Source organism: Mesocricetus auratus, unplaced genomic scaffold (genome assembly GCF_017639785.1).
Source record: "Mesocricetus auratus isolate SY011 unplaced genomic scaffold, BCM_Maur_2.0 Super-Scaffold_4256, whole genome shotgun sequence".
In the NCBI taxonomy this organism is placed as follows: Eukaryota; Metazoa; Chordata; class Mammalia; order Rodentia; family Cricetidae; genus Mesocricetus; species Mesocricetus auratus.
The window spans coordinates 36,622,604-36,649,142 of NW_024429182.1; the positions used below are offsets into that span (position 1 = coordinate 36,622,604).

Here is a 26,539-nt window from a genome sequence, read left to right on the forward strand (position 1 = left end):
AAGTATCTGGATATGGTAAATGCTTTAAAAACTAGGAAGTAGCCAGCCAAATGCCAGACATTATACACAGTCTTCATCTGGCATCTGTCAGGGTAGACAATAACCAAAGCCAATCCCTTCTGACTGTGTCCTCCTCAAGTTCACCCTTGGGTTATAACTCAAGGTCACAGAAGCCATAATTTAAAACACCCATGTCATTAAGCAGAAAGACATACCTCACAAAATGAAAATGGCTTCCAGAGAGCACCAGAGTATATGTTATAGAAATGTAAGGACACAGGCACACAAAAAGGGAAACCATTCTTCAGGGTTGTTTCCCAGGAAACCCAACACACACTGCAGAGTGACATGTGAAGAGTGGCCCTTTCTGAACGAGGTGCAGAGCACTTCTGGGCTCCGGTGCCTGGCGCTGGGGGGACCAGCGTGGGGTTGGTAGAGTCAGTGCTCACAGGCCAAGACTGCAAGGCCCTCAGGTACTCTGCTCACAGTGTGCAGACAGCTTGTCACCTTGCAGGAAGGGAGCACCATGCTCAACCCTTCCTCCTGGCTCCTCACAGTTGCTAGCCAAGGGACTCCTGGCCTTGGCACTTCTCACCAGGAGTGGTGATTGGGAGAAATCAAAAGGGAGATGAGGAAAGGCTGGAGAATAGGACTTTTCAAGAGACTGGGTCAGATACGTATAAGTGGTAGGGAACACTTGAATAAACTGCCCTGTGCATGGAAAGGTCTGCCCTGAGGTCACTTTTCTAGTAAACCAGCATGGGGGTGGGGGACTGAAAACTTTAATGCAGTCCAGGCTTACACGGGAAACAGGCTTACCTGCGTCTACACACACCACCCAACTAGATAAACAATAAAAGCATCAAATACTTACAAACCAGTAAGCCACATCTGCTCAGCCATTTCTCTTCTCAACCTATCTGTTCACAACCATGAGGAGGTTTTCAATGTTGCAGGCATAGAACACCCAGATATTACAAAGTTCTACAGTCTGAGGACTTCAAGGCCGTCCACCTGCCCCCAGAACCATGTGCCTCTGAGCAGGGCAAGTCCAGATACCCTCCCTCCTGGTAGCCTGCTGCTGGGTTTTTGCTTTGGTATGTTGTTTGTTTTTTCTGCTTCTCAGTAAGAAGCTCAGACTGGCCTTGTGTGATCATCTTGCCTCTCCATTTATGGGATTACAGACATGTATTCCATGCTGCTTTGTAAATTTTATGTGGACAGGTGTTTTGTTTGTATATATGTGTCCGTGCACACAAAGGCCAGAAGGTATTGGATCTGGAACTGGGACCACAGATGGTTGAGAACTATCCTTTGGGTGCTGAGAATCAAACCTGGGTCCTCTAGGACCAGTGCTCATATCCACTGAGCCATCTCTCCAGTCCTTCCATGCTGTCTTGTGAGAGCATTTGATCTTCCAAAACTCAAGATATCTGGGCCACTCGTGAGTTTAATTTCTAAATCTGTGGATGCTTAATTAGCTTACCCACTGGTGCGTAATGCCCCTTGGAGTTTTAGATCTTATGTCCAAGAGCCCATCTTAGACTCTTTCCTAGGGCTTCATACCCACCTGACACATTCTTTACTTCCTGCCTACCCTCCCAACTAAATACCTTTTAATGATTTCACCTCCTATTTAGTGACTGAACGTTGAGAGTCCTTCTTCTAGCTCATTGCCCACGATTCCCTGGCCTCCTGCACCCAATGTGCTTCATCCCAGGAACTTTTCACTCTGTAAAATCAGAACTGTGTTTTCTCTTCCAGTCCCTTCCCAGTCTAGGATCAGGAAAGGTCCAAGATCTGATCAGGTCTATTGGAAATGCTAAAATGACTTTCTGTTGTTTGCACACTAAAGGGGATCCTTAGGGTCCATGGAGCTCTGGCCTGGAGCTCAGTCTGCAGCCAACTGACTCTCACTGTCCTCTACAGACACCCTCTTCCTTCCCAAAGTCTGGATGCAGCCCCACACCCACACCAAGTCACTTCCCCAGACAGGTGGCACAGGATGGGTCTCCCTGTCACATGCTGGCACTGTTATGTCTCCTTGTGACACACAGCCAAGGGTAAATGTGCTTGTCATTTAAAGGTTGGTTTTTCTGGGTCTCCAAGGTTCTGGAGGAATAATGTCCTCCTCTAACTGAATCTCCAGGTGTGACCTCCTAGAGTACAAGCGGGAGGGGCAGTGTTGTCCAGTTGTGATTGTTGAAAACAGGGACAGCAGGATGGCATCCTTCAAACATCCGACTAACAGACTCTACTAAAGTAAATGAAGACTTCAGCTGCTTCAGTCTAAAGCTGAGTAATGCCTCCAAATGAGAAAGAAGCGTTCTTCCCCATGACCTCCTCCCCATTCATCATGGAAAGGTTTAAAGAGGTTAAGTTAAAAAGCAGTACAGTTTGTTATATGTGCACACGTTCTAGAGCTGCATGCGAATCCTGGCTCTGTTGTGTACTGACTCCCACCTTGGGCAAGTCACCTAACCTCTCTGTGCTTCCCTCCATTAAAATCCTCTGACTCCATCTGTCACCAGAGGTTTGTGGCAGCAGCATACCCTATAGAACTGCTGTGAGGACCAAGTGAGTTGATGTATTTGTTATATGCTCTGAGCAGGGTTGACCACTGCAAGCAGCACACAGACACCTGCTATTTCATTCTTACTGGGTATGTTTTCCAAAAGAGCCCGCAGAACATTCTGGCTGAAGCTGTTATATTTTGGTCACAATAGAACTCAAAGCTTAAATCTAAAATGTCAAAATTGAAATATCCCCGGGCTTGTTGTCTTTCACATAAAACTGTGTTAATGAAAGTATTCTGAATGAATAACCTTTTTGAATCAGATAAAACAAACAAAATGCCTGTTAGTGGATGGTTGTTGGCTTAACAGAGTGTGACAAAAAATCATTTCTCAAATGTGCATACTAGCCTATTCATATGCAGCAAATGTACATGCATATGGCCTCATTTACCTTTGATACATAAAGAACAAAGTAAAATTCAGTTAGTTCTGCTTCACAATTAAGTCAACAAGTTGTTGTACTAAAGCAGAGCACATATACACACAACCACCCAAGTATATAGAATAAAGACTAAGGACTGTAGCTTAGTGGCAGGTAGGACACTTGCTTAGCATTCATGTACATGAACCCAAGTGTGAGTGCAGCACACATGAGTGGACACACACACACACACACACACACACACACACAACACTATGTCAACCCAAAAGGTACTAATACAAACTTAAAAAAAACCAGTGGTGTAAAATGTTTCCAGTAGACATATGATTATTTCTATATCTAAGGAATTCAACTCCTAAATACATACCCAAGACTCATATGAGTAAGGATAGATAGCAAGATTGTTCATAGTAGCTAACTCATATTAGCTCCAAATGAGAGAGACCAGCTGTCTATCAGCAGGAGAGTGGATAAACAAAGTGTTGTGTGATTATACAACTGATTGCTATATATTAATGAGAATAAACAAACTACTAATATATACAGCAATATGGATGGAATGAAGAGAAATTATGTTACATAAAATCATACAGGTCAAAAACGATGTACTGTGTTATTGGTGTATATGATTGCTGTAGATTGACCTTGAACCCCCTCCCAAAGACTCAGGAGTTGAAGGCTTTGTTTTGGGAAGGGACGGAATGTTTAAGATAGGAATCCAGATGGGAGGTCTTCAGGTAATTAGGGGAGCATACTCTCAAAACAAATTCTAGGACCCAGGTTCCTCCTTGTTCTCTGTTTTTCCTGGCCTTGAGGTGAGCATTTGCTCCCACACCCACTTCTGCCAGGACAGCACATTGCCACATGGTCAGAACCTCCAAAACCATGAGCCCAAATAAGCCTTGTTTTTCTTTATAAGATGATTGTCTCAGATATTTTGCTATAGTGATGAAAAGTCTACTTGCACAATGATTATCTTTATATGAATATTAAGAATCATCAGCAATGGTCAGTAAGTCACAGTACTGCTACTGCTTACCCCCAAGCAGGAGGAAACAGATATAGACTAGGAAGGAGCCAAAGAAACTCTTACAGGATGTAAACAATGTTCTATTACATATCTTGATTTGGGGAGTGGTTCCATTGATCTATGTGCAAAATCCATCAATCTTTCTATGTATATGTGTTTTACTTCTTTTTATAAAATATTCTCACGTAGTAATTTAAATTATGACTGATTGTATGTGAACGTAACAAAATGAATTTCTCTTTGCTTATTCCATGGGTTATTGGAGAGTTGGCAGAGTGATCCACCTACAAACACACAAAGCAAAGTATAATGGACTGAACTGTGTAACCCACAAAGGTCCTTCTCTCAAGCCAGAACCCCTAACATGGTTATAGATGAAGATGACCTGGTAAAGACAACTAAGGCAAATGGAGGGATGAGGGTGGCAAAACTTGTGTGGAAGAGCTGCCAGGGACGTACAGATAGGCAAGGTCATATAAGGATACAGCAAGAAGGTGGTCATCTGGAAGCCAGAGAATTCGGACCCACCAACTGCAGACTCTGACTTCTAGCCACCAGACTGGGAGAACATAAGTGACTGTTTAAGCATCCCGGTCTGGGGTATTTTGTTACAGCATCCTCAGAAGACTAAAACATCAGGAAAAGAAGCTTTCAAGACAAACTTGAGGTTGGCACAGGCCACACAGAGTTGGCTTCTGATTCTTGCTGTCAGAAAAACAAAGGCAGTCAGACCTATCTGGGCAGGGACAGAGTAGGGACCATGTTGGGAGTAGAGGCCATTCTACTGCCAAGGGAACAGGGTGTGTGTTTCCTCTGGTTTTAATGCGGGCCCCACAGGAGCAGCCTGCCTAAGCTGGGAGCGCTGGTTTAAATCGTGACAAGTTGAACACTAGTACATCTGGAGCAGACCTTTCCAGTGCTGAGTGCACGGTAGGGTACTAGGAGCTGCTGCAGACATGGAACAATGAACTGCTGTGGGGGTGGGGTGTAAACTGACTGGTACAACCGCCTCAGAAGGCTATTCAGCAAAGTCTCTTAAGATAGATACACCTGCAAAATTCAACACGTATAAGAACCAAAATGAATGTACATGAATGTTCACAATGGAGCAACATTAGTGTCCTTTAAGAGAAAAGTGGGCAAACAGTATAGTCATACCCGGACTAGACAGCCAAGAGAAAAAAACTGCTGATACACACAACAGTTGGATGTCTAAAGTGATATTAAACAAAGACAGGCAAAGATGCAATGCACGAAACAAGTCCCTTTATGTGAAAACTGCTCTTGGGTGACAGAGGTCAGAATAGGGCCTATCTTTGGGGTTGGGTAACAGTGATGGAGAAAGGACCTGAGGTGGCTTCTGAGGCTCTGTTCTAAGTCATAATCTAAGTGCTAATTATATAGGTTTTAGATATGCAAAAAATTCAACAAAGTAGACATCTGATATTTCTATTCTCTATATTTAAACTATGCTACAATAGTTAACTAAGATTAGATAGGAGTTTTGAGTTCTATTGTTATACTAGATTGTATTTCATGATTGATAGGCTGGATTTGACTTTTTGCCACTTAAGTAGAACTGAGAAACCCAAGGGACTTCCCCAAGTCTTCATTCTAACAAAGAGAAGTCAACAGTAGGAAGTGGTACAGAGGCAGAGAGGAGCTGAGACGCTGCCTTTTGCACCCCAGCAATCCATCAGCCAGTTGCCCTGTTCTGGATGGAGGACAGTGTCTCTAAGACCTCTTCTGATCCTTCCAAAGTGACTAATTTCCAGATTATGATTCATTTCCAGATGAACTGTGGTACGATACCTTGGGAGGTAGAGTTCCAGCTAACTCCAGGCCTGGCTAAGACAGAAAGAGACTTGTCTATTGCTAAGATATTACCATATCCCTGGTTCCCACTACCCATCTAATGATCACAACAGCTTATTATAGTTATTTGTTTTGATAAATACAGTGGTCTTTTATGTAATGCTTAGACTAGCTAATTAACAATTACTGGACCCCTTTTCATGAAATGACATGAATATATTTTTTACAAAAAAATTTTAAATGTATGTTTCATTAAGTGTAGGTGTGTGCCTGTGTATGGGTTAAATGCATGAGTGCAGCTACCCAAGGAGGCCAGAAGAGGGCATCAGACCTCCTGTAGCTGAAATTACAGTTGTGAGCTGCCCTACATGGGTACTGGTAAACAAACATGGGTCATCTGAAAGATCAAGAAGAGTTCTTATCCCATGGAGCCATCTCTCTATTCCCAGGAATATAAAATTTTAAGCATGCAAGCAACCTAGTTTTCCACTAGAGTTGTAAAGTCCCCCTTTCACTTTTGTTTTCGGTGGTGCTGGTTGAAGATGGAAAATAGACCAAATTCATTTACTTTTTTCCTCTCAAGAACTCACTTTAATGAGTATAAGATGTAGGTCAGATATAAGTCTATCAAGAGAATACGAGAGAAAATTTACATACCTGGGATTTTAACACATTACTTTGGAATAGTGAGCCTGTAGAATCCGTTGCTACAAACCTATCAAAGAATGGCATGAAGGGAATTCTGGAAACAAGTTCAGTAGGGTCTGTGGGGGCTCTGCCACACACTTGTCACCTCAAGCAGCAGTGTGCAGAGTTCTTTCTCATGACAGACTGGAACCTTTTACCAATGTCTGACGGGCATGGAATAGGAACCAGAAACCTCCCTGGCTTAGAAACTAGATGCTAAAGTGGAGTGGTCACCCTACAACGTGCTTTGAGATCACACCCTGGCCTGCCTCCTTCCTCTTCCGTTCCCAGTTTCCCTGACTGCACCAGTTCCTGAGTAAAGCAGCCCAGAGGCACACCAAAATAGAGTCTGACCAGTAATACTCCATCCTCAGCAGACACTATAGATCTTCTGGGAAGCTTTAGTGTCGTGGCCCTGAGAATGGATAACCAGTGACAGTCAGACATGGGCTAGAAGCCTTCAGCATAAAAGAGACCCATCAAAGTAAACAGTGAGATCTAAATAAGCCTACTGTCATTTTGCAAGTGGGAGGGGGGAGAGAGGGGCGTGGTAAGGAAGGGAAGTCTTGCTTGGTGAGTACAATGCACAGATAACACAGTAAATGAAGCCCAAATCACTCCCCTTCATAAGCAGATTCTCCATTTCTACAAGGAGAGCCTCTTTCCACATGAGATACTGGCGACAGATGGGTAATTAGCTACCCACCACCACCCAGTCATTTCTAAGCCTGCCCTCCCCTAGGACCCGCCCCTCTGCATTCATTCACTAAGAGTAATTTTGCAAACAGTCTTTGCACAGCTGGTAGGCACTGTGTTGTGTCTCACGTGGAACAGCTTAGACATAATAGGAGTAGAATCCTGAGCCTTTCGTCCCCGCTCTTCCCCAAGCAGGCTTTAGAGATCTCACATCACTTACAAGGAACACACACTTTTAACACTTGCTTAACATTCTGTCTGTAAGACGAGACATTATCTGCCATAGCAATCACAATGCATGCCAAGTCAAAAGCACACTTCACAATTTATTTTACACATACCATGCATTTTTCCAAGTTACAGCAAATTAGTGTTTTGGCAGGCTAAGATGAAGTACCTACTTGAAAACTGACTTCATTGTTCTATTCCTTTAACAAATTTTAATGAGGAACTTATACTATTAATGATTTTGAACTCATCTAGTATAGTCCTTTCTTCCAACCCTTTAAATATATGCATGTAACACACACACACACACACACACACACACACACACGCATGCGCACACACAGGCATGCACACACAAAGTGCCTTATCATTGAGTTATATACAGATGGTCTGTAAGTTACAATAGCTAGATTTATGATTGGTCTCTTTGTGATGATACAAATTTATATTCATTTGATAGAAAGCACATTTTTCAAATTGTGAACATGGATCTTTTCTGGGGCTGACACGTGGATGGCATATTCTCAGGAGTGGCTTGGAGCTGAAGCTCCCAACCAGACAAGATTACAAGGGCAAGCAGCAGATGCTCTACGACGAGGTCTGTTACTAGGCCAGGGTGTTCAGTAGGTTAGGGGTATTGAGTGCACTTCTGCTTATTTTCGATTTATAGTAGGTTTATCAGACATAGCGTCACCATAAGTTGGGAGGATCTTTTTAAAACAAGATACAGGAAACACATGCAACTACACCTTTACCATCCAGTGTTTGCATGCCCCATTTTGAGAAGATGAGTTAAATTTTATATACTTCCTAATAATCCAATTTCCAAGCTTGAAGTTGAGATTATTCTTTTTTGGGGGAAGGGGGGTTTGATATAGGGTTTCTCTGTAGCTTTGGAGCCTGTCCTGGAACTAGCTCTTGTAGACCAGGCTGGTCTCAAACTCACAGAGATCCGCCTGTCTCTGCCTCCCGAGTGCTGTGATTAAAGGCGTGCAGCAGGATTATTCTTAAGTGAGACAGGAACTATGGTCAAGCCTTTGCTCTCCAGAGAGAAAATGTGTGTGGTTCCTCGACACATTGTTAGGTTCTCTTGATGTTTATCGAGTGTGGAATTCTGGTCCTTTGTCCAATTTTGAGGAAATCACAGTCAAAAGCAGAACAGCTAACCAGTGAAAGCCAGAAGTACGGCAGGGGCTGCCCAAGTGACAGAAAGCCCAGGGATGAAAGCAAGGCGTTAGCCACTGCAGTGGCTCTCCAACAAGCCCCGTTCCTGTCGAAATGCTGGCTTTGTTTTGTTCTGTCTGTTTGTTTTCCCTTCTGTCTTCCCTGACATTCTTTTCCTTTTATGGTAGATCACAGAGGGGGTAAAACTTTAAGGCAGGAATCTCAGAGCCCCTAAATTTAATCACAAAATGTTAACTCTGTCACTCCCAACATTTTGTTAGAAACAAGGAAGAATTTCTTTCATAGAGAGATAGACAGGACGCAGAGACAAAGAAGGTTCTTTTCCTGGCATTTAATGTATGAATATTTACTGGACGAGAAGTGTGTGCACAGGTGCGCTGTGTGTACAGAGGGGGCGGGACCATACCTAGCGGATGCTAATGTGAAGCAAAGGTCTATGAAAACCCAGATCATGAACAGTCCATGTGACAAACCTACCCAAATGCCTGGCACTGTACCGCTTAAGAACTGAAACAGGTCTATGTTTTCAGACAGCGGAAAAAAAAAAAACTAAGAGCAGTTAAGGTTTTCTGACATGTGAAAATCTCGTGAAATTCCAGCAGTCTTGAATACACTTGTCAGAACACAGCTCTGTTCTCCGGCCTTCACAGAGTCATGGGCTGGTTCTGTGCTACAGTAGCAGAGCTGAGAAAATGTGACAGAGACTGTGTCGCACACAGAACCTATTTACTCCCTGGTTCTTGACAGAAAAGTGTGGAGGAAGCCATGCTAAGGACTAGGAGTCATTTTTGCTTAGCGTCATTATGAGGGAAGAGGTGTGTCTGCCTTACTAAGCCTTCTGGGTCTCACTTAGCTTTCCCAGTGGCAGTGTAAGAAGCAGTGGGAAGGCCATGTTTCATTACTGCTCTTTGGAAGCTGGGAAAGCTAAGATGTAGCCCTGTTCATTGCTGGTAGCTTATGCTGGCACCATATTCTGGCTTGTCTTGAGTCTTATCCAGTCCATAGTCTCCAGACCAGAGAGGTGTCCATATAATACACACACACACACACACACACACACTCTCACACTTATACACATTCACACATATTACCACACTCACACACTTATACACATTCACACACATTGTCATCCTCACACTCTCTCACTACACACTCATACACACTCTTTCACACACACAACTCTCTCACACACTTACAAACTCATACATATTAACATATTCTCACACACACTTATACATACACTCTTTCGCACACACTCATATATTATCACACTCACATACTCACATACACATCCTCTCTCTCACACACACACACACACACGCACGTGCGCGCACGCGCGCGCACACACACACGGTAAGGGATGAGCAGATAAGGTGAGAAGCTGATGTGAACACAGAAAGACAGAAGAGGCTTGGGGACCAGGAGCAATCTAGCCTTCCTACGCATGACGCTCAGGAAAGCTCCCTTTGCCTTGGCCTTTGGTTTCTGAGGAAACCACTGTGGGTCTCAAAGTTTCATCTCAGCTAAAATTTTTCTGCTGATGCAGTTTTGAAGTCATTAAATCATTAGGAAGCAAACTTGAGTTAGGCATGTGGATGGTGCGTAATACCATAATACCTGGCAGTCCTTCTTGTTAATTTGTAGTCATTTCACTGGAACACACTGAGGTTGTAGAGAAGGACTTGATGTGTATGTCCATTATACAACTAGACAGCCATAAATTATGCAATCATACTTGAATGCAGCCTTGAGCAGAAAATGCAGTTCACTGGTAGGATGCTTGCTTTGCACACATGAAGCTCCAGGTTCAATCCTCAGCAACACACAGAGGTTCAGTTAGGCCTTTATTCAGCTTGTCACTATGGAAACCATCTATGGACTAACTTCTGACTCCTTCAGTACAAAACATCCCCAGGTGTCAGCTTCAGTAAAAAGATTCTTGTATTTGCAGGTCTTTTGGAAGAAAAGTGAATATAAAAACTATTTCCACAACTAGAAAGAATACAGCAAACTAAAATTAGAATTAAGCATCTGGACTGAACATCCCCGCACTGCAGGGAAGCAAGCCTCGGGAGGGGCTCACAAGGAGAGGGTCTGGAAAGAGCAACGAGGAGAGAGGAGTGTACCCCACACTCTCCTCATTCCATTTTGTATACTTTTCAATACTTTGTATAATTTCTTCTTGGGGAAATAAAGGATATACTCAAAAACGAAGTTTCCCTTTCTGAGTGTTGTAACATCTATACCCATACCACCGAACACCCAAATATGTTAATGATTTGAAACAAATGAAAAAAACCCTTCAGACATGGAATTATTTCATATTATAGGAAAATAAGGAAAATAAGTACTCTTCTGGCTAGTTTCATATAATGGGCAGTGTGTTTTACACTGTGTGTCAGGACCCATTAGTGCTGAAATCAGTTTAGTGTGTTGGCAAACAAGAAAAAATAGAGCAGAAAACAGTGTTCATCACACATAACAGAAGACAGTCACTGTGGCATATATATGTTTTAGCAGTGTATATGTGTGTTAACACACATTCATTTGTAAGAATCCATTACAACCAAATGGGAGCCACTGCAGTCAAGTCTAGTGTAATAATCCTAACTCGTCAAATAGAAAAGTTGGAAGACTTGACTGCAGTGGCTCCCATTTAGGATGAACAATTGGCTTCTTTATGAAGCAAAGCAGTGCCATTTGTCACGCTGATTCTACACTAATGAGTACACCATGGAACAGAAGAGGAAACTTCTGGAGAAACGGGGCAGACAGAGTTAGCTTTGCCACAATAGTACCTTGCCCCTTCACAGACAGAAAAATAAAATGAAACTGCCATTAAAAGAAAAATACATTTAAGGAAAGAAAAAAATCCACTTTATGTTTGAGTGCCTACTATGCCCCCCCCCTTTGTAGTGCATTCTCTTAATTACTTTCTACTGATTGTCAGAAACCCAAAAGCCTATTACCAGGGAGACCACAGGCATTGATAAGCAAGCAAGTCATTAATGCAAGGTGATGGCAGCTGAATTTAAAGGGAGAGACCATGTCAACAACAGATAAGTTGTAAGACTGCAGGCTGCATGAAAAGCAACAGCGGTCTGGAGCTGGCTGACAACTACCAGAAGACAGCCCGAAACAACCCCAGTCAATACAATACAGGGTTCTCTATTGAAGGCCATGCAATTGAAATACCATAAACAACTGTATCCAAAAGGAAAGGAAATCAAGATTTAATGGGGATTTAAGTAGATATTCCTGAGAGGGGCTGTATAATTCCCTCTACTGGATATCTGTATACAGCCATAGGGAAATGTGGATTGGGACATCATGATACTCCTGGAGGAAGAAGAAAGAGATGCTCTTGTGTTCTGGAGTTGAGCACTGAGTTCACAGTGGCTGACCTTAAAGAAACTCAAGCAGTGCCATTATATCCCAAGAAGGAAGGAAATGGATAGACACAAAGTGGTCTCCTGATGGCAAGCTCAGACTTCCTAGTTTGTTTCTGCTACTGTGGATAAAACAGTGACCCAACCTACTTGTGAGAGGAAAGGCTTTATGTGGCTTACTCATCCATGCGACAGTCTGTCACCAAAGCAAGTCAAGGTAGGTCCCTGGAGGCAGGAACTGAAGCAGAGGCCATGAAGGAACACTATTTACTGGCTTGCTCTCCATGACTTGCTCAACCTGATTTCTTATACTACCCAGGCACCTGCCTAGGAGAGAAACTGCCCGCAGTAAGCTGGACCCTCCCTAATCAATCATTAATGGACAACATGCCACATAGACATGCCCACAGGCCAATCAGATGGTTCCCTCTTCCCAGGTGACACTAGTTTGTGTCAAGTTGACAAAATTTGAAGCACAGAAGTTAAAGGCTTATGAAAGTAAATGATTTCAAATTGTTTGAGAGTAGATATTCCCTTTCCAAATTATTAGTTTTGCATTTACAGTTGTATATATATGCAGGTAAATTAACACTTTAGACACAAGTAGACATTTCATTATTTGTATTTATTACTAGAATATACATATTCAAATGGCCAAGAGACCTTTGTCAAAATCTTCTGTTTTGGAAAACTTGGGGCCACATAATAATCAAGAGTATTTTACTCATGAGAATTGAGAACGATGAGTATCTCCAATACTGAGAGTTGTCAATGACCGGCTTATGAGTGAATGGAATATGGGCAGCTGTTACAGTAATTTAAATCTCTATGTTAAAGTACCAATAATTACTGTCAAACTAATTCTTAATCTGTCAAACAAAATTACTTATGGTGTCTGTGTGCCATATGGAACAGAGGCTCGGGGCTTCCTCGGGCCACTTCTTAGTTTGTCTAAACTTTGACTGACTGTGACCCATACACTGCTTTGCATTCCAGTCAGTTCATCCGGTCTGCTTCTCTGCCTCAAGGCTTTCCTCGGTGCTTCTCAAAGTGCTCAGGCTTATACCAGTAGCCTGAAATGTCCTCTGCAGGGTAAATGGTGGGGGAATATCACTGGTCCCCCATCCTCTGCTGTATAATTCTAAGTTGTGGTTTATAGATCAGCTACTCAAAGCAGTAACCTGTTCATTAATTCACCTCTTACTGGCTTGTTTCTTCTCTTTGTCTTGTGTTCTTTACTCTCAATTTGTATTTCTTGGACTTGTCTTCCAGCAAGACTCAAATCTGTGTTCCAGGGTCTAAATACATAAATGACCTCACTAACATATGGTGATTTGCTCTCCTGCTTTGGAAAACAGCTAGTTGTCTGCAGAAAGCAAACTAAAAGAGACATACCCTCATCCCTTCTACCTGGGTTGTGAAAAATCACTGGGATCATTATTTAATGACTGAGAGTGAGTACTTAATGATCTCCTATTGATGCAAAGGGTTGTCCTGCATGTTGTGGGGTCTAGCCTGGAGGACCTCACACTTGCAAATGGGACTTGAAATGTGAAAGAAATGATGAGAATACCACATTAAAGGGGCTGCTTCTGGCAGACTAGTGTCTCATCAATACCCACAATCCCTCTTCATGTTTTCTAGTTTTAACATGTTTGGCTGAGAACATGTACAGTTTCAGAAACCCAGTATTGCCTCTCAGGTCAGTCCAGTTTGGGACGTGGTGACTGAGCCTTGTGGGTGACAGATTGAACACTGAAAGGCAAAGGATATGCTTCTCTAAGTGGCTGTTCCTTCAATCAGGTGGACACCGTATGTCTCAGATAAACCCAGAACCCAAATGTGCGTCCCTGCTGACCCTTGATCTTGCAAAGCATGTTCCCACCTCCAGCCCTGCTCTCAAACATTTATATCGTTCAGTCCCTCTGAGTTTTAAACTCTGTCTGTCTACAGCCTGTTCCTGCTGTCCTGTATGACATCACCCCCTACATTTTCATGCTGTATTGTCTTCCTGTTTTACTCTCTTTCCCCCCTTTTTCCTTCTTTCCATGTGTTTGTGTATTTTATATGTATGCATATGTATGCATGCTTGCATATGCATGCAGGAGGAGGCCTTAGATTGATGTTGGAGTTGTCCTCAATTGCTTTTCTACCTTGTTATTTTGAGGCAAGGTCTCTTAATCAAACCCAGAGGTTGCTGATGTGGCTCCTCTTTCTGCATGATTTGGGGAATCCCATCTGTCTTCTGAAGCTGGGATTACAGTTAGGCCACCACACCGACCTGACACTAGTGTGGGTTCCCGGAATCCAAACCTTGGCCCTCATACTTGCACAGTAAGCACTTAAACCACGGAGCTGCCTCCTTGATCCCCTTCCCACCATTTTGTTCTTATTCATAGGTAACATACAGTGTCAGCTATATATTTCATGTAGTCTCCTCTGTGGTGCTAGAGACTCTTCCCACTCCAACCTCTGTCTTTTCAGCTAGCCTGACCCAGAGAGGGTGTTTGATTAATAGTTGTTAAAAATACAAGCACATTCTATTAGCGACAGATAAAGCGGTACAATCTCATCTGGAATCGTCACACTCCAGGGTCTCAAGCTAGCATTGTATTTGGTAGAAAACAGTGTCCTTGCTTTTCATGATAGGTGTACGTAGCAGCTATGAATACATAAACAGGTTTATATCACCATAACTTCATACGGGTCACAGAACTCAAATCATTGGATACCCACTGTATAAGTAAATTCTGAAGTTTCAGATCTCAGAAACTATATTTAACTCACTAAAGCTAATTTATTCATGAATTCATGTGACAAAAATCTATCGAATACTTACAATGGGTGTGGTGTTAGCTAAGGTGCTATGTTTGAGTTTTGAAAACCCAACTTTACACTTCACTGTGAAAGCCATATTTTGCTGTAATAGATAAGAAAAACTTATCTTTAAAAAGAAAGCTTTGCTTTTCTCCACTATTATAAATCTTATTTATTTAACTCAAAGGTCCTCAAGAAGAAGTTCTCATAGTAAAGCTTTTGAATAAAGTTTCAGACAATTCAGGCAATTTTAAAAGTAAATATTTTTTCTATGGAGAATAAGGGACAGAAACCCCACTGAATTTAGCAATACTGAATGCTCACTATTACAAAAATTAAGTAGTTACTAGGGCCTAATTGTGGGCAGCTTGTTGCTTCCTCTACAAACCCAAACACAGAGGGAAATCTTCCTTGCTGGAAGCCACGGCCATTCACTCATTCACTCATGCCAGTTTTCCACAAAGCCAGCAGCCTTTGCCGGTCTACTCCCAGCCTCAACCTGCCCTTCCTTTTTTTTCCCTCTGGGTTCCCTGTTTCCATCTCGGGAGCTCCCACCTGCTGTGGCCCTCCACTTGGAGGGTTTTATCTGTGTACCCTCCCTCTTACATGCCCTTTCTCTGAACTGATTTACAGCCCAGGCTCATGAAGTAGGCTTCCTTCCCTCTGCTGTGCCGTTCCTGTGATGTGTCGCCCTCTCCTTCACCACCCAACTTATTAAAAGACAAGTCTGCTGGCACCACTTGCCATCGTCTCGAATTCTTCTTCCTTGTGGCATACAAAGCCCAGTTTCCCCGTGGTACCATGGTTTATTCCTTTTGGCCCCACAGGTCAATTTTCAAATGTCTTTTACTTCCAAGTCTTCTGAAAAATAAAAACCAAACTTTTAAAAGGAAGCTCATAATAATGGAAGAGATAAAACATCCAAGCTACTTTAAGGCAAGAAAGGGCATCCACGTAAAACAAATGGCTGGCTGGCTGCAGCCTGCAGGGCAAGGTATGGCCATTTACCAGCCTGAATTACAGATCCAAGCTGCACCTTTAACCTCTCCAGGCCAAACGTTAGAAAAGCAGGGCATGGCGTTTGAAAAATATCTCATTTACATGAGAAGGGAAATCAGAAATTCTCAAGTCATCCATTGTGCTAGCCTGCAATTCTTTCTCTAACCAGGTTATTATTTACTTTGGTAAGTTCTAATATTTTTTAGCTTTATTATAAGAAATTTACATATATGGTTTTTCTTGCAAATACAAAGATAACTTTTTTTTTACTATAAAGAAACCAAAACCTCTTAAATGACTTTTACATCCATCAGAAAGAGATATGACTGGAGCAATAAGAGAATAAAATACTAAGATTCAAAATTCATTTTTATAAATCCTCATTTAAATCTTGGGTGAGATCCAACAACCTCACATTAAAATTTTAGAAGGCTTGACTTGAAGGACATGGGGCAATTTATTTTATATTGACAGCTTCCAGGGCACCTGGCCCATATATCATCATCAATTTTTTAAAACGATAAACGAGAAGGAAAAATCATATGTGGATGGCCTTCGTTTTATTATTTTCAGTACACCAATGTAATAATGCAATCTTTGCCCAAAGAACAAAATTTTTAAAAATTTAAGAAAAAGAGGTAAATCTTTGGTCTCTATGTGTTGTACGTTTATTTGTACAGATTTGATTATGACAGGTTTTTCAAAGAGGCCCAGGGCAGCCCATTTGGGTTCTGACAAAAATTCAATAGACTGAGGTATTATGACTAAAATGTGTCCCAAGAAGGTTAATCCACTCATACGATTTCAATAAAGTACTGAGCTATTAGCATAAAGGTGCATTCCCTCCTATGGATACTGCTGGAGAAATACAGACTCCAGGGAACCAGGCTGCGGTGGACACACATGAATATGCCATCTCGATTCCTCTCTCTCCCCCAACCCTACCTTTATTGCGCAGAGGAATTTAAGCATCTATAGACTCTGGGTGCTTTTTGGTGTCCTGGTTCCTAGACATCACCGGAGAGCCGGACATTTGCCAAATTTCCTCCGAATGCTGCACTGGGAAGGAAAGCCGGGACTCTGCTGACCCGAGATCTTATCACCATGGGTCTCAGGAGATTTCAGTTCCTAAATGGACCTTCTAACCATTGTGAAAGCCGGGAGAGTGGATAGCAGAAATTAAGTATCCCGTTTCCCAAGGAAAAACACCCAGGAGAACGTAAACCATGTCTCGGTATGGGCTTTTTCCTCGTTTTTATCTCCCTCCCAATCTCTTTCTTTTATTTTTAAAGCCCCAACCCCCTTAAACACCTCCAGAGTTTATTCTAAAAGAAGCAACACAAAGACTACCCATCTTTCAGCCAAAAGGGCTTCAGTATGTCAATGTGGAAGACTTGGTGATAAAAGTTGTGGGCAAGGGAGAGGAAGGTGACCATTAAACACCCTTCTCTTTGGGCTAGACAAGAGATAAACAATAGAAATTGCAGAGTCAGGCAGTCAGGGATCCGACGGAGGAGGGGCTGGAAAGTGTCAGGAAAGCTCCCTTCAGAACCAGGGACACCAGCAGTCTCCAAAGGTGACCATTATCCTGTTTTCCTGCCATGTGCCTCAAAGCAAACCGCTCACTTCCACATGCCCGTATTATGAGGTCAGGGAAAAGGGAAGCGAGAATCCCTACACGCAGCCACCCAAGACCAGAAACAGAACAGAAACTGTATGTACTCAGACTTGCACGGTAGAAATAACCGACAGTGTCCAACAGTGTTAGCTGGTGGCAGCAAGTCAGGATCGCTGGATGTGGGGCGCAGTTTGGGGAGCGTGGATCCAATTGCACACTACTCACTCTTACACTGGATTTTACAAACCCGGCCTTAGCCTACTGCTTCTCTCCACACTTCACACACTAAGTGCATCCTGCCCACCTCACGGTTTCCATCATCAGTCAGCCAGAGAGGAGGGATCCTAGCGGGGATTCCTGGAAATGTCATCCCCTACACCTCGGATCCTCCACCTCCATCCCCACTGCCAACACACAGACACACACACACAGACACATACACACACACACACACACACACACACACACACACACACACACACACACACACGCTCTGCCATGACTGTCATCAGGCCCGCTCTTCTCAAAGCCGGGTATCTCAGCACGCACAGGACTCCTGGTATCTCTTTGGTACACACCCTTCCCCCGCCTCGCTGGTTCCAGGCATTGCCCCCTGGATGTCGCCCGCAATCCCTGTTCATCCTCACTATTGTTCCACGCAGCACTCCTCGCTTCCAGGATCGCCCTTTCCAGAGCAACCAGGCTCCGTCCGGAGCATCGGGCTCCCCGCACTCACCCAGCCCGCCCTGGCGATGGTACCTTGCCTGACAGCTGGGTCCGCGGGCCCGCGGGAGCAGGCGGCGCTAGTGACAGCAACCGTGCCAAGCCTGGGAATAAAGCTGCTCTCCAGCCGCTCCCGCCTCCAGCGCCACCATCTTCCCCCGCCGCCACCGGGACCGCAGCCGCCCGCGCCCCGCTCGCTCCGGCTCTAGCTCGGCAGCCGCTCGGGCCCCTCCGGCCGCGGCCCCACCCCCTGCTCGCCGCCCGCTCGCCCTCGTGACGCGCGCCGGGGCCGGGCGGCTGCGACTGACGGCGGGGGGAGCGCGCGCACGCCGCGTGCAGCAGCAGCGCCCCTGCCTCCCACGCCCACCCGCGTGCTCGCGCGGCGCGGTCCCGACGCGTCGGCGCAGGAGTCCCGCTCCGGCGCGCGTGAGCGTGCGAAGTGTCCGCGCCCCTCACCGTGGCCGCGCCTGCATTCAGAGCGCGAGTCCCTCCCTTTCGTGGCCGGGATCCTGGAGTGGACTACGTGGCTACCTCCCGCGGGGACCCACGGGGACCTCCATCGTTCCCAGCCCCAGGTCCCTAACGCTCATCCCGGGCCCGATGTCTGCATATGGGATCTGGCCACGCTTAGGACATGGAGCGGAGCAGTCGCCTGGACGGCAGCGCGTGTCCTCTTGTTAGTGACACCGGGCTTTCCCGCTTCCAGAGTCTGAAACCCCCGCGGCGCCTCCGAAAAGGCTGGCAACGCGGCTCCGCACTCCGCATGTGGCCGCTAGGGGGCGCCCGCGTGGACTCGAGCGGAACAAGCTGTCCACCTGGTCGCCCACCGGGGGCGCTGCCCAGTCCCACTCCACCCTGAAAGCGTCTGGAAGGCGGGGTCAGGAAATGGTCCACTTGGCTTCTCCATGCCGGTTGCTAGGAGCTTCAAAGAGTCTTCCAGCCCGGCACGCGCGATCCGCTCGAAATATGACTGGGATCTCAGGAGGGTGGGGACCGTTTGCATCAGGGACCAGGTGGCAGGTGCTGTGTCTTAATGAAAAGCTGGACTAGCCCCCGGAGGGTGGGTTCTGGCGCTAACTCCACGCGTAATAGATGGTGTGGTAGCTACATCGTTCCCTTGTTCCGGACAGAGTTCTCAATTTAAAAATTGAATCATATTTCCCCGAAACCTTTTACTTTTCCCGTCTCTCTTCGTACACTTATTCTCGTCTAGCGAAATGAAAATAAAAAGCCTTGCTTATCCGACCCCAGGAGAGATGAGCATATCGTTGCATGGTGTTTCCGTATTGAGCACAGAGCTTCCAGAAATATCTGCGGGTGTAGCCTGAAGCTTTAAAATTCATATGAATTTTGCATTCTACTTCATAATGAATTTCTTTGCTTTGACAAAGAAGACTATATATAGCTTCTCCTGTCCCCTAAATATAATAAAACATACAAGAAGTATGTGCCATTGTTGCTTGTCCTGTAACATTCATTACCTATTCATTTTGTCAGTAGAGATACTCTCACCGGTGAAAGCCAGATGGTGTCCTTTTTCCCTCCAGAACTCATAGCATCCTGGGGAAAATGTTACACAATCCAGAGCAACTGTGAACTTTCCAACTGCGAAGGTGCAGGGCAGGGGCGGGGGGGGGGGATCTGATGTTGACTGGGCTGCCTGAGGAAAAGGCTTTCCCAGTCAACTGCCTGAGGAAAAGTGCGAGGACCCCTCCGGTGGGCCTGAAGCACAGGGGGCCTCAGGCAAGCGGTAGTCACAGCTTTTACTTCTTGCAGTAAAAGAGGGGACTAGGGGGTGTTGAGAGTTGGGATTTATCCAGCAAGCACAAGCTGGATCATTTGTGTCCTTGAAAGGTGTGTGAGGCAGCTCCATGGAGAGAGGGAGAGAGCAGCTCAGAGGCTCAGAGTCTAGGGCAGGAAAACCGAGTCAGGACGAATCCGGAATCCCTTGCCCTGCCTGCTTGGTGAACGCTTTCTGGGTTAGGTGTATCTTCTAGCTGGCAGCTCTGTTAGTTTTTGCTTTTGCTCTCATTTGTACTCCTTGGGCAGGGGGCGATTTCAGAGTACATTTCTGTCATTACTTCTGTTTCCTTAGTGTAGGTTTACGGTGCTTATCTGATTAAGTTTTAGGTTAATTAGGAGAGTACAGGTCCTTGGTGAGAGGCGCACGTTGATGCTGTGGTAGTTAAATCTTCATCATCCTGACAGCTCGCGAGTCGCTTTAGAGATCCCTTCTGATGAAATTTCTAGGTTGATTTGACAGAGCGGGAAGGCCCACCCTAACTGTGGGCGGCACCTTTACACAGACTGACTCTGGACCGGATGGGTTTAAGGAGAAGCTGCGTGGAGCCCAGCCCCGAGCTTCTCACTCCCCCTCCTCGCAATGGAGTCACTGTGACCAGCCACCGCAGTATGCAGGCCTCCAGGCTTGCTCCACCTTGATGGAGGCTTCCTTCCTTCAGTTGCTGTTGCCTGGCTTTTTGTCATAGCAATTTCAAGAAAAGCAAGTAATGCAGGTGTATCAACTTGCTACCATTTGGCTTGCCAGCTCATTTTTTTTTTCTTCCTGTGTGTTGTGTGATATTCCCACCAAACTCTGAGTAACAGAAACATTGTTGCTTTACTGATTTTTTCCCCTCAATCTTAGATCACAGGGGTTTGGTGTAGTTAAAGCAAATGTGTAAAAGCACTTTGCTAGCATCACTATAATGGCAGCTATTTGTCAGTGTTTGTATAGGGAAATCTTCCTTTCAACGGGAACATAGATGTCGTTGGTCCTTCTGGATGGTGTATTTGTGCCTTATCTAGCAGGAAGCTCCAAACCACATTTGTAGTTCAGTGTAGGAAATGGAGGGGCCCATATGGCACTTATATTACACCCTTCCTTTGGTATTAGTCTATCTATAGATTCCCTGGGTCTGCGTTACCGGTATTTTTCTATCTTGTTATTGATACTCTTATAAGGACTTCAAATATTTATGTTCACCTTCTGTTATTAACAAAAGCCAAAACTACTATTGTCTGCTTCAAAGGGCAGGATATAAAATGCTGGCAAACCGCCTGCCATTGTAGCAGGTTACAATCTGTAGACAGGGTGCCAAGTGACTAGAGTCCAAGTTAAAGCCTTACCTGCTGCTGCTTGGTGGGTCACAGTCTGCATGCCAGTTTAAAGTCTCATATTAGGGACTGTCGGCCCATGGCTCCTAGATAATGAGTCTCTCAAGGACCATTCCTGACTTCTCCACCAGCCCTGAGCCCGCCCCTCTTACCCTCTGAGTACTGTTTACAACTCAAGAGGGAAGGTAGGGGTTCATGAACATTTTATTTATTTAGGTTTTTTTGTTGACAGTGAGGTTATGAGATCCAGTAACGTCATTGGAAAGCCACAGGTATGTGAGCATATCTTCTGTGGTTTGATGTGGCTGTAGGCAAACCAAGCTGTGCTCACCTCTTCTGACAGCAGGTGCTACTGTCCCTTGATTTTGATGTTTTCAGGTGACTAGTGTCTTCCTGTCGTAGTCTCTGAGTTTGAGTCTTAAAAGCTGAGACAGCATATAGGACAATCACACAAATAACCTTTGGCAATGCACTTCCCCTGACTTGATAGTCCAGCAAACTATCTAATTACTGTACAATATAGATATTTTTGTCAAAGCGTTTAAAATGCATGGGTAAAGTAAAATGATGAACTATATGCATCCTAAACTTCCACAGGCTTGCCCTTGTATGTCATTTCCTCTTCCATCAGCCTTTCCTCTGGGTGGAAGTCCTGCCCTGACTACACAGCATCACTTCTTTTCTTCTCTAATTCCCAAACAGGTCAGACTTAGTCAGTCACACCCACGTGCTCACTATGATTCCAACCATAATTTTGTACTGTAACTGTGTTTGGCTGACATACTGGGAGATGCCCTGGTGCTCTGTGGAGTAAACCCACCTCCAAAGTGATGTTTCTTTGGGAAGCATGTTGTCAGAAGATGGAGGGTTTTATTTTATTTTTATAATTTATTTTTTAAAATTTCATTTTACAGTCCAACCTCGGTACTTCCTCCCATCCCTTCTCCTGCCTACTCTTGCCTCCTGCTCCTCACCTCCCAGCCTACCTCCGTCCACTCCTCCTCGCGGTTAAAGGATCCCATGAGGAGTCAACAAAGTCTGGCATATTAAGTTGAGGCAGAACCAAGCCCCTTGCCTTGCATTAAGGCTGAGCATGACATCCCAACATAGGGAACGGGCTCCAACAAGCTAACTCATGCACCTGGGTTAGATACTGGTCTTACTGCCAGGTGACCCTCAGATAGTCCAAGCTTCACTGCTGTCTCCCACATACAGAGGGCCTAGTTCAGTTTCATGGAGTCTCCACAGTTGTTGGTATAGAGTTCATGAGTTTCCACAAGCGTGGTTCAGATGCCTCTATAGATTTCTCCATCATAATTGACCTCCCTTGCTCATATATTTCCTCCTCCCTCTCTTCAACTGGATTCCTGGAGCTTCACCTGGTGCTTGGTTGTGAATTTCTGCATCTGGTTCCATCAATCACTGGATGAAAGCTCTATGATGATAGTTGGGGTATTCACCAATCTGATTAGAGGGGAAGGCCAGTTTGGGCATCCTCTCCTCTATTGCTAGCAGTCTTAGGTGGGATCATCCTCATGGATTCTTGGCAATTAACCTAGCACCAGGTTTCTCCCAGACCCCATAGTGGCTCTCTCTATTAAGGTATCTCCTTCATTGCTCTCTGAGTACATCCCTCCCCTTCCCTCGACCATTCTGTTCCCTCATGTTCTCATCCTCCCTCCTCTCACCTTTACCACCCCCCTGCCCCAGTTTACCCAGAAGATTCCATCTGATTTTCCCTTCCCAGGGTGATCCATGTGTCCCTCGTAGTGTCCTCCTTGTTACCTAGCTTCTCTGGAGCAGTGGATTGTAATCTGGTTATCTTTTGCTTTACATCTAATATCCAATGATGAGGGAATACATAACTTGTTTGTCTTTCTGAGTCTGGGTCACTTCACTCAGGATGGTTTTATTCTAGTCCCATACATTTGCCTGTAAATTTCATGATGTCATTGTTTCTTACAGATGATAATACTCCATTATGTAAATGTACCACATTTTCTTTTATCCATTCTTCAGTTGTAGGTTGTTTCCAGGTTCTGGCTATTAAGCATAAAGCTGTTATGAACGTTGTTGAGCAAGAGTCCTTGAGGTATGATTGAGCATTCTTTGGGTATATGCCCAAGAGTGGAATTGGTGGGTCTTGAGGTAGATTGATTTCCAACTTTCTGAGAAACTGCCATACTGATTTCTAAAATGGCTGTACAAGTTATCATTCCCACCAGCAATGGAAGAGTGTTCCCCTTAATCTACATCCTCTCCAACATGAGCTGTCCCCAATATTTTTCATCTTAGCCATTCTAACAGGTGTAAGATGATATCTCAGAGTCATAGTATACATAAGTGACCCCAAAAACTCTACCTGGGATCTCTTATAGCCGATAAACACCTTCAGCAATGTTGTTGGATACAAGATTAACTAAAAAAGTCAGTAAGCCTCCTATTTACAAATGATAAACAGGCTGAGAAAGAAATCAGATAAACATCACCTTTTACAATAACCACAAATATAAAATATTTTGAGGTAACTCTAATCAAACAAGTGAAAGACCTATATGGCAAGAACTGTAAGTCCCCAAAGAAAGAAATTGAAGAAGACATCAGAAAATGGAAAGAGCTCCCATGCTCTTGGATAGGTAGAATCAACATAATAAAAATGGCAATCCTGCCAAAAGCAACATGTAGAAGATTGCAAATAGATCCATATGTATCACCATGCACAAAACTCAAGTCCAAGTGGATCAAGGACCTCAATTTTAATACAGCTACACTGAACCTGATCGAAGAGAAAATGGGAAGTAACCTTGAACACAATGGCACAGGAGACCACTTCCTAAATATAACACCAGTAGTACAGACACTCAGAGTAACAATCAATAACTAGGACCTCTTGAAACTCAAACGCTTCTGTAAGGCAAAGGATACTGTCAATAAAACAAGATGGCAGATTTTTTTTTGCGAGACAGGGTTTCTCTGTATTGTTTTGGAGGCTGTCTGTCCAGCCTGGCCTCGAACTCACAGAGATCTGCCTGTTTCTGCCTCCCGAGTTCTGGGATTAAAGGCGTGCTCCACCACCAACTGGCTAAAATGGCAGATTTTAAAAGGTGGCTTTATGCACAAACCAATCCCCAAGGCTGACAGCATCGACTAACCTCAGCCTATGCAAGTCTTGTAAGTCCTTTGGCTGACTGGGAGAGCCAAGAACAAAACCTAGGGACCACAAGAAGAGGAGAAAGGCCAGAAGGGAACAAAACATCAACTTCCCTGTACACCACTACTTGGCATAGGGAAAGCCAGAAGCTGAGGCCTGAGGCCTGCACCACCTTGCTGTGATGAAGTACCCATCAAGGGACAATTTAAGGAAGAGCTTGTGATAGCTCACAGTTTGAAGTGATGTAGTCTCGTCCTGACAAGGAGGGCATGGTGGTGTTAGTATGGGGCAGCTGGCCACACCATGTCCACAGTCAGGAAGCAGAGAGAGATGAATGCACCAATCTGAGCCCTCGATCCATGATGCTACCTACTTCAGGGTGGATTTTTTTCCTCCTCAGTTAATTGCCTTTACAGACACATTTGAAAGTGCGCCTCACAAATGCCCTAGACATTTCTCAATCCTATCAAGCTGGCAGTGGAAGCTCACTGTCATATAGCCACAAGTGAATTGGAACACCAACTGAAATAGTTGCAGTGACTGGTGTGATATTATCCAGACTTTAAAGACACAGAGTTGGGTCTGGTTATGCATACCTGTAACCCCAGCTTTCAGGAGGCGGAGTCAAGAGGACTCCGAGTTTGTGGGCCAGCGGAGGCTACACAGTACAACCCTCTCTCATAAAGCAAAACAAAAACTCCACCAAATTCACTGGTTACTTTTAGAACAGCATAGCAAAGTCTATGCTCACATTTTAACAACAACAACAAAACCCAGATCATAAAATGGAGCTGCTGACGATGTGCAGTGGTTGTCACCTATAGGACCATGAATTCTGCCCAACCTGAGCTACAGACTAAGGTGAAGGCAAGCCTGGGATACACAGAGAGACCCTGTCTCTGGAAACGTGAAACACAGTAAAGCCAAGCAAAACAAAATAAAAACCAACAACCCCCTCCCCAAATCCTTTAGATGGATGATCACTGAGTTTAACAGATACACAGAATAAAGTATATCAAAATATTAATACAGTAAGAATTCACCAAAATAGTAGGGTCATTTTCCTCTGTATGTTTGGGGTGATGGAGAGGGAGTGAAGGTCTGCAGTCAGCCCAGCTGCTTTCCTGACTGGATTGGCCTGGGCTTTCCTGAAGGGAGTGCCCGCTGGAGTTGGGGGCTGGGATGGAGCAGTAAGTGGGGGTAAGAGGCTAAGGAGGAGATCTGTGGGATCCACTGGAGATGGCAGGCAAGGAGGTGAGGGAGGGTGCATCACGTGGTCTGCTACAGCGCTGGGGACGAGATGTGGGGATGGAATTTGGAGGAGTGGAAGCAGAGGTGAATGTCTCCAGTGAGTCTACCTGCTTCCCTGGCTGCAGTGCACTGTTGCAGTATATAAAATATTTTAAGACACTAGTATACGACCTTAACTCAGGGGTAGAGGGTGGGAGCAGATTATTCAAAAATCCTGATGTAAAATTAATGTCATAAAAATTGCTACTGGGACATTTCATATTCTAAAGCATTTCCCCAATTTAATAAGCCTCTAAGATTTATTTTAAATGCCACATACTTCAATAAATCATTTTCATGTAGCCAGTCTGACAGCAATGGGAATAGTCTGCAGTGACACTTGTATCCTTCCCCTTGGCTGTTTAGACTGGTGAAAGAGTAGTCCCCAAGCAATTGGGATCCCCTCCTCCCAGCAAGTGCTGGCAGAAGGCAAAGGCTGAGGCCTAGTGTCAGCCAACAGGGGAGACTCATCTCCTGTAAAGAGATTTCACGCGGTGCTAACAACTCCTCAGAGCAGCATGCAGGGGAGACAGGAATCCTGACAGTGACCTGGACTGGGTAGCTCCTCTATTTAAGCCCAAAGCTCAGGTCAGGATTTGGGAGTGTGTGCCAACATGTCTCTTTGTCAGTCTTCCCAATGTGATGACATGGAATAAATCCCTGCCCCACCCACACCCCCGCTGCCACACATTTTCGCATATAGAAAACCAATCAGAATCATGTTGTTCTCACTAGTGCACTATATTATCTGAACGTTTGTTTCCAGCCCTAGTCAGCTCACAGGACCTTGGGACGTAAGTCGGCAAAAAGTCAACAGATTGGTTGCTCATTCTGCT

At 44.6% G+C, this 26,539-nt stretch overlaps 1 protein-coding gene across 5 annotated transcripts in view; it reads right to left on the minus strand.

Moving 5' to 3' along the window:
• Apba1 (amyloid beta precursor protein binding family A member 1) overlaps positions 1-18,386 on the minus strand; it is a 204,900-nt gene extending 186,514 nt beyond the window's left edge. For 2 of the 5 annotated variants that reach the window (XM_040746300.1, XM_040746291.1), the window contains exon 1: positions 18,182-18,384. The gene's annotated coding sequence lies outside the window, so the exon portion shown is untranslated. Of the gene's footprint in view, positions 1-18,158 lie in introns of all 5 variants that reach the window. The other 3 variants (XM_040746304.1, XM_040746292.1, XM_040746299.1) reach the window with 3 other exon arrangements.
• Between the last annotated feature and the right edge of the window lie 8,153 nt (positions 18,387-26,539).